At 40.0% G+C, this 9,412-nt stretch overlaps 1 non-coding gene across 1 annotated transcript; it reads right to left on the bottom strand.

Annotated features, from left to right (window-relative positions):
* Positions 1–1,521: 1,521 nt before the first annotated feature.
* LOC145141778 (small nucleolar RNA R71) lies at positions 1,522–1,628 on the bottom strand. The gene has a single exon (XR_013722973.1). It is a non-coding gene; the product is annotated as a small nucleolar RNA R71 (small nucleolar RNA).
* Positions 1,629–9,412: the final 7,784 nt, after the last annotated feature.

Here is a 9,412-nt window from a genome sequence, read left to right as displayed (position 1 = left end):
GCCTTATTTGACATAAATTGCTGGGAAACCCCCAAAGCAGTGTTATCGCCCCGATGAAAATCCTTAGACTAGGTCCCTTGTGATAGTTGTTTTAGGGACGTAAAGTGAGGATAACGGGAATGGGTAATCGGGTTATTGTTGTTTGATGAAATTAATAAATTTATTTATTGTGGGTTGAAAACCCTATATGCTTACCAGGATCCCAAGCCTGACCCACTCAGTTTTCTTTGTATTACAGGTAGTGGCACGAGAGCATAAGTTGAACGACTTATCAAGATATTTTGATTATAGGCCTGTAGTGTATATAACTGTAGTAAGGCTTATAATGTGCCGTTTATGATTTTGGTATGTTTCGGAACATGACATCCCGAGTTTTGTTATATAATGAAAATACATTTCTTTAAGAAATGCTTTGGTAAATCTTATTTTATCATATTTCGTTTTGGGAACAAATTCCGCAACTCTTTTAATCAAAGGATTACTCTAAAATTATTTTAAAAGCATAAATTAAACCGGTCTTTTCTGGTCGTGAATTTGGGGATGCCACATAAAACTAGTTAGTTTTACACACATCAAGTTTTTGGCGCCGTTGCCGGGGAACGGTTCTAAAATTTAATTTGATTACTAGTGTTATCGATCCTTTGTGTGAGGTTTTTCTTACACAAAGTTACTTCTTTTAGTAAATTTAATATTAGGATTGATTTTTAGTTTTTAGCCTTTAGTAGATTTGTTTAACTTTTTTTTTGTTTTGGCGGTGAACTCGCCGAGTCCCTACGAATAGACTCGACGAGTCCATCGCTGAACGCATAGTTTCGTTTTTAGTTTATTTTTATTCTTTTTACGCGTGTTTTCTATTTTGACTGCAGTACGTTTATGACCAGAGGAGGAGGTACACCTTTGATTCCACCACTTGAAGACCCGTAAGCTACTCTAAGGAAAAGCAAAAGCAAAACTGTTGGAGAATCCACAACATCGAAGAATTCACCGTTGAAGAATCTCAAATCTGTTTGTAGCAAGAAAAAGGGCAAGAAAGTAGGAGAATCCAGCAACACGAAGGAAGATACCGAGTAGGAAACCGAAAATGAAGAAAGCGAATTTGAAGAAGGAAGTGACATAGAAGGCGAACTAGCTAACACCATGGCTAACATCGATGAAGTTCCCATGGGTGAATGGAAGAAAAGGATGCGTGACGACACCGGCCCAGGACTCGTGCAACCCGCGATTCCCGCAACTGCCACCTTTGAACTTAAAGGCCACATACTTGCTCAACTTAAGGAAATCCCATTCTTCGGGGAGGATCATGAAGACGCATCCAAGCATCTTGACGAGGTCAATGACATAGTCAACTACTTCAATGTTCCTAATGTGAACCGCGACACCATATTGCTTCGTATGCTACCAGTCACATTCAAAGGAGCTGCGAAAGATTGGCTGAAATCACTTCCCCCAGGATCCATCACTACTTGGGATAAGATGCGTGAGGAATTTATTGATAAATTTTTCCCTCCATCAAAGATAGCAAAGTTGAAGAAAGCCATAGAAAACTTTGAGCAACAAGCTGGTGAATCACTTTATGAGGCGTGAGAGAGATACAAAGGCTTACTAAGGAACTGCCCACATCATGATCTAAATAGTCAACAAGAAGTCTCCATTTTCTATGACAGAGTAAACGTGACAACAAGGCAGCTCCTTGACTCACAAGGACCACTCACGAATAAGCCACCCCTGGTGATAAAGAAACTAATTGAAGAATTCTCTAAGCACTCTAGAAAATATCACAACCCAAGGAATGACACAACTCGAGGTGTGGTGAACTCAATTACCGATGATATGGCAGCAATGATGGCAAAATTGGAGAGCATGGACCGAAGAATGACTAAGATAGACCAATCCATCCATACCATTAGAGTGGGATGTGAAAATTGTAGAGGGCCTCACCTTACTAAAGACTGTGATCTTGATGAGAACGTGAACAAGAAAGCTCAAGTGTGTTATTCAAGGGGTGATAGATATGATGATGATTGGCGAAAACCTAAGAAAGAATGGCTACCATATGATGAATACAAAAAGGAAAAGGAGGAAAAGTATAAGCAGAAAGCAAGGGGTTTTTATCAAAAAGAGGAGCCGGTTCAAGAAAAGAAATCTGATTTAGAGGACATGCTCACAAGATTTGTAGCTGCATCCGAGAAGAGACATAATGACACCGACACTGCAATAAAAGAGAAACGAAATATGTTAAGGGATCACCAAGGCATGATTAAAGAACACCACACAATGATTATGGACCAACAAACTCTGCTAAGGAATCAGCAAGCATCTATTCTGAACATTGAAAAACAACTAGGCCAACTTGCACTACAAATAAACGAGAGACAACCGGGTGGACTTCCTAGTAATATCGAAAATAATCCGAGAGGCGCACATATAAATATCATGACAACTAGGAGTGGGAAGATTATTACTCCTCTGACCCCTATTCAGCAAGAAGATCCGAAACTGGTACAAGAGAAGGAAGCAGAAAAGCAAAAATCGCTGAAACCCGACTCGACTCGCCAAGTCGAAGACAGTGACTCGACGAGTCCCCCACTTGAACAGAAAAAAGAGTCTTCTATTAACCTCTATCAGCCTCCGTTACCGCCAGGCCGAGCTAGACAAGATAAGCCTGATATAGATTATCAAAAGTTCCTGGAACACATCAAAGCCCTTCAAATTAATATGCCCTTCATCGAAGCAGTTGCACAAATGCCCAAGTATGCCAAATTTTTAAAGGAGCTTCTTACAAATAGAAAGAAGATGGAAGAAGTGAAGGAGGTAGTTCTCAATGAAAATTGCTCAGCCGCCATGCTAAACAAACTGCCTAAGAAGAAAGGTCACCCGGGTAGTTTGACCTTGCCCTGTCAGTTCGGAAATTTAGCAACTATACATGCATTGGCTGACTCAGGGGCAAGTGTAAATCTCATGCCATATTCATTTTTTAAGAAACTAGACCTTCCGGAGCCAAGGCCAATTCGAATGGGAATTCACTTAGCTAATAAAACGGTGACGTTTCCAAGGGGGATATGCGAGGACCTATTCGTAAAAGTTGATAAATTTGTGTTCCCCGCGGACTTCATAGTTCTAGACATGGAAGTGGATCCTCAAGTCCCGATCATACTTGGAAGACCTTTCCTTAATACCGCGAGTGCTATAGTAGAAATACGAGATTCTAAACTTACCCTTCGGGTGGGGGACGAATCAGTTACATTTGGAATTGATCAAGCCATGAAGCACGCAAGGTTTAGTGATGACACGACATTTTTGGTGGATATGTTGGAAGAATGGAAGGAAGACAAGTCAAATAATTTTTCCACTGTCTTCAAAGACGATTTTGATGCTGAAGGGGACATAAGGGAAATAGAGAGACTACTTGAAGAAGCTGAATACAATGAAATACTCAGAAGTGCAGAAAACTCGACTCGCCGAGTCAGATACACCGACTCAACGAGTCCGATCGAGAAATCGCGATCACACGGGGATTTTGGCATGGACTCGACGAGTCACCTACCTGAACTCGACGTGTTCAGTGTACAAAATACGAAATCAGACCTTAAACCTTTACCAGATCATTTGGAGTATGCATTTCTTGAGGATGGTGATAAAAAACCTGTTGTTATAGCTTCTGACCTCTCCAAATCTGAAAAAGAAGAGTTAGTTCATGTCTTAAAGAAAAGAAAGCGTGCCATTGCATGGAATATCACTGACATAAAAAGAATAAGCCCTTCTTATTGCTCTCAGAAGATCAACCTGGAAGAAGGAGCAAAGTCAGTAGTGCAACATCAAAGGCGGTTAAAGCCGAACATGCAAGAAGTGGTCAAAAAGGAGGTACTCAAACTATTAGATGCGGGGATCATTTATTCTATTTCCGATAGTCCATGGGTTAGTCCCGTTCAAGTGGTGGCCAAGAAAGGAGGAATGACGGTAGTGACAAAAAAGAAGAACGAGCTCATTCCAACTCGAACGGTAACCGGTTGGCGAGTGTGCATCGATTATTGAAAGCTAAACGATGCCACTCGTACAGACCATTTTCCCTTACATTTTATTTATCAAATGCTTGAAAGATTATCTGGCCATAGTTATTACTTTTTCTTAGACGGATTTTTGGGTTACTTCCAAATACCCATCGACCCAATTGACCAAGAAAAGACTACTTTCACTTGCCCGAGTGGGACTTTTGCTTATCGCCGCATGCCTTTTGGGTTATGCAATGCGCCCGCGACCTTTCAAAGATGCATGACGGCAATATTCCAAGACATGGTGGAAAAGTTTATGGAAGTATTTATGGATGACTTTTCTGTTTTTGGATCTTCCTTTCATGATTGTCTTGCTAACCTTGACTTAATGCTTGCTAGGTGCGAAAAGACCGATTTAGTTCTGAATTGGGAGAAATGTCACTTTATGGTAAAAGAGGGCATAGTATTAGGTCACAAGGTATCCAAAAAGGGGATTGAGGTGGATCGGGCAAAAATTGATACAATTGCTAAATTGCCTCCACCAACTAATGTGAAGGGCATTAGGAGTTTTTTAGGTCACGCGGGTTTTTACCGCCGTTTTATAAAAGATATTTCTAAAATAACTAGACCTCCAACTCAATTACTTTTAAAAGATGCACCTTTTAATTTTTCTAAAGAGTGTCTAGCGGCTTTTGAAATATTGAAAGATAAATTAAATAATGCACCGATCATTATTGCCCCCAATTGGAACTTGCCTTTTGAAATAATGTGTGACGCAAGACACTTTGCATTATGAGCTGTACTTGGCCAAAGGGTTGATAAGCACTTTCAACCCATTTATTATGCAAGCAAGACTTTAAATCCAGCCCAAGAAAACTACACCACTACCGAAAAAGAATTACTAGCCGTGGTGTATGCTTTTGACAAATTCCGCCCTTATCTTATTCTATCTAAAACTATTGTTTTCACTGACCACTCTGCTATTAAGTACTTGTTTGCCAAGCAGGATGCAAAGCCAAGACTGATCCGATAGGTGCTTCTATTATAATAATTTGACATAGAGATCAAGGATAAAAAAGGGATGGAGAATGTAGCTGCTGACCATCTATCTAGGCTAGAAAATCTAGAAAGGGACGAGATAGATAATAAGGTTATTAAAGATGACTTCCATGAAGAATACTTGATGGTGATTATGGATGAGGAACCGTGGTATGCAGACATTGCAAATTACTTGGCTGGTAATTACCTTCCAAAAGGCCTTACCCATCAACAAAAGAAGAAGTTCTTTTCCGAAATAAAATATTATTTTTGGGATGAGCCTTATCTTTTTAGGAGTTGTGCAGATGGAATCATCAGAAGATGTGTTTTTGGCAAGGAAAGTCGGGACATATTAGAGCATTGCTACAATGGACCTGCAGGAGGACATCATGGGGTATAATACACTGCTAAAAAAGTGGTTGACACTGATTTTTATTGGCCTACTATTTTCAAGGATGCTGCTACATACGTGAAGGAATGTGATACTTGCCAAAGAACGGGTAATATATCGGCAAGGAATGAAATGCCCCAAATGAATATTCAAGTTTGTGTAATCTTTGATGTGTGGGGTATAGATTTCATGGGACCATTTCCTTCATCCAAAGGCAAAAAATACATACTCGTGGCGGTGGATTATGTGTCAAAGTGGGCGGAAGCGCAAGCACTACAAACTAATGATGCAAGAGTTGTGGTTAAATTTTTAAGAAGATTATTCTCAAGATTTGGAGTGCCTAAAGCATTAATTATTGATAGGGGAACCCACTTTGCTAATGATCAACTAGCAAAAGTGTTGCAAAAATATGGGGTACGCCATAGATTTTCAACACCTTACCATCCACAATCAAATGGGCAGACAGAAATTACAAATAGGGCACTAAAAAGAATATTGGAGAAATCGGTGGGGCACAATAGAAAAGACTGGGCGGACAAATTGGATGATGCACTTTGGGAATTTAGAACCGCATTCAAAACACCCATTGGAACCACACCTTATAGACTAGTGTATGGTAAAAATTGCCATTTACCCGTGGAGCTTGAACACAAAGCCTATTGGGAGTTGAAAACATGCAATTTTGAGCCACATGAGTTGCGTGCAAATCGACTTTTGCAAATGAATGCCTTGGAAGAATTGAGGAATGAGTCTTATACTAACTCGTTAATTTATAAGGATAAGACAAAAAGATGGCATGATGCAAGGTTGAAGGTTAATAAAGAGTTTGAGGAAGGACAAAAAGTGCTATTATACAATTCAAGGCTTAAGCTCTTACTGGGAAAATTACGCACTCGTTGGACCGGGCCGTTTTCAGTAAAGCATGTCTATCCTTATGGAGTGGTTGAGTTATGGAGTAAAGAGGGGTCAATCTTTAAAGTCAATGGGCATTGGGTTAAGAAATACGAAGAAGGAATGCCACAAGATGAAAGATTTTAAGAAGGGCTGGACTTCGAGGCAACCGCTGACACATAGAGCGGGAAGGAGTCCAGCTAAAGACTCCTAAAAAAAGAAGCGCTTAACGGGAGGCAACCCGTCAATAGAGTTTGCTTTCTTTTACCTTTCTTTTTAGTTTTATTTTGCGTTTTTTTCTTCGTTTCTTAGGATTTGTCTATCTAAATCTTCGTAATTGTCTAAAATGATTGCTTGAGGACAAACAAGGTATAAGTGTGGGGTGTGGTGAATAACATGTAAAATGATGAATTTTTTTATAAATGACTCGACGAGTCCACACCTAAATCGGCGAGTCCTTACGAACCAGAAAGTTGTAATCGCGACTTGACTCGGCGAGTCCGTTTACTGACTCGACGAGTCAATTTTATTTACTGAAAAAAATATATAATTTTTCAATTCTGTAAAATCAGGGTTTTTACCCTAATTGAAAAACACTTTCATTTTACACAGCCGACACACCCACTCGACGTGCCAAATTCTCTCCAAGCAATCATCTTGATTCTCTTGATTTCTTCTACTTTCTTCCAACAAGGTAACATCTTTTACTTTCGATCTTATTAAAGCTCTAATTTTTGACAGAATAATGGCCTTAGTATGTTGAAAACCCGATTTTTACTTGATTTAGATTCTAGGGTTTCAAATTTTTGTTTAAGTAGAGTGTTCTAGATGAAATTTATAGTGAAATAATACTTGATATGCATCCCTAGACAAACCCCTGAATTTTTTTTGAGTTTTGTTGGATGATTTGGTCGAAATCAGTCACGCGACTCGAAGGGTTCATATGACTCGCCGAGTCTATTCATGGACTCGCGGAGTCAGTCCCTGAATACAGTCCATATTTTTTTAGCGTTTCTGTGCTTTCTGGTTTTTGTTTGTTTTCATGTGTTGCAGAATATGATTTCTAGGTGGGGGCAAAGTTCTCAAGGTATCCAAGGGGATTTCCCTTGGTTAAACTTCCCAAGAATTCAATCTAAATCAACAAATGTCCCGATGGAAAAAGAAATTGGTGGAGATTAGAAAAAAAGAAATCTATGTACCTAACACAATCAATTGGGAGTGGCTGGGAAAAGTTCGATATGAGGAAGAAGTGGCCCCGTTTTTGGTCAAAACATTTATGCATAACGGAGTATCCATCACTTGTGATGGATGGAACCGATTATTCCGTATCCAAGAACCGGTGTTTCAGGAGTTGTGTTGGGAGTTTTTCACAACCATCAATTTTTGTGGAGGAAATGATTACTATAATCCAGGAGTCATTACCTTTTGCCTTGGTGGCGAGCTCTGCCAATGTAGCATGGTGGAGCTTGCTTGGAGATTGGGTATATATGACCAACAATTGGTCAACACTGGAGGTTTTGGTACTTTCTTGGAACATGCTCACAAAACATTTCCGGAGGGCGTTGTGGGTTCCACATGGTTGAACACTATTGAAAACAAAGTCTATATCCCCAAGTCCGCTCAAGAAGGGAGCATTAGATCACCTACCCATCGATTGATTCACCGCCTGATTGCTAGTACGATCAATATGCGGAAGGATGACGACAAGGTTCCTAATCTTGATGTCTTTTATTTGTGGAGTATTATTACTCCAAACACTTTTTGCAACCTCCCGTACTGTTTAGCATCCTATTTAGCCGAGGGAGCGGTCAAGGAGAGAAAAACTTCAAAAATCAATGGCGGAATGTTTGTGACCCGCCTGGCGAAATCATATGGGTTGATGGAAAGAGGAGCATGAAGTATGTTGACAATGGTCCCGACTCCTCCTTTTAGCATTATGCTTTTTAGAAGGGCAAGAATAATTGAAGATTTTGGTGGAGGGACCTTTGCTATTCCTCATGATGGTGCTGTTATAGGACCCGAGGAGCCGAGAAGGAGAGTTAGGCAAAGACAAGAACAAGCCCATGATAACCCACCGGTAATTCCGGTTGGTGATGAAGTACCAATGGATTGGTACAATGTGGAGATGCGAAAATTCCAAGATGATTTGGAAAGGGGGGGGGGGGTGAATTTTGGCAACCAGTCATATGTCCAATTGTTTGAACACTTTCACATTCAACACATAGATGGGGGAAATTATCCGCATGTACACACATGGGAGGAAAGACTCAATGCCCGTAGTAGTGGAGCGGGAGGAAGTGGAAGAGGAGATGATGATGATGCGGAAGATGAAGACTAGTTTATCCTTTTTATTTTTATTTTGGTTGTGTTGGAACTATTTTTTTTTATTTTGTTTGGTGTTTTTGTTTGGTTAATTTTGGACAACTAGTTTTTAGGATTATCATTAGGATGTTTTCCTTTTTATTACTTGTGTGTTGTTCTTTTCAGAATTTGGATGAGGGTTTGCATGAAAAGGGTCTAGAGGATTATCGAATGGTGGGAAGAATCGAGTCTAGGCGAGAGAGAGGGAAGTTTTGAGTCCGAGTATCGAGTCCGATTATAAAGAGGGTTAAAGAGTGCGTAAATACTGAATAAAAGAAGAGCACGAGTTCCATTTTAATGCTACTTCAGCACACAAAAAAAATGGATTTGATGCAGAATACATTTTTTTCCACACAACGACAGACTCGCCGAGTGCATATAATGACTTGACGAGTCGCAGTGTAATTTCATGATTTCTGCCATTTTCGCGCTACAACTCGGCGAGTCACCATAATAGCTCGACGAGTTGCTCCTTATTTCACCTCTTAAGCTCATGATTTGATGATATTTCACACGGCAATTGACTGCATTTTTGAAGATTAATTTCTGAAGTTTTCCGAGAGTTTTTCCTGCATTTTTAGAGCTGTCAACCACACGAGATTTGACGCCCGAGGCATGGATGTGCTGTTCCCATGTCTAAAGTCAGTTGAAGATGGAGCTTTGAATGAAGACGATTAACCTCGCCACTACTATCTCAGGGGAGTTTGTTCCAATTCCCTCTTTACTTTATTTTTCTTTATCA

The sequence above is a fragment of the Lactuca virosa genome, chromosome 9 (genome assembly GCF_052849685.1).
Source record: "Lactuca virosa cultivar CGN04683 chromosome 9, Lactuca_virosa_CGN04683_v6, whole genome shotgun sequence".
Classification (NCBI taxonomy): Eukaryota; Viridiplantae; Streptophyta; class Magnoliopsida; order Asterales; family Asteraceae; genus Lactuca; species Lactuca virosa.
The sequence above is the reverse complement of the archived record's forward strand: the minus strand, read 5'-3'. Positions and strand labels throughout refer to the sequence as shown.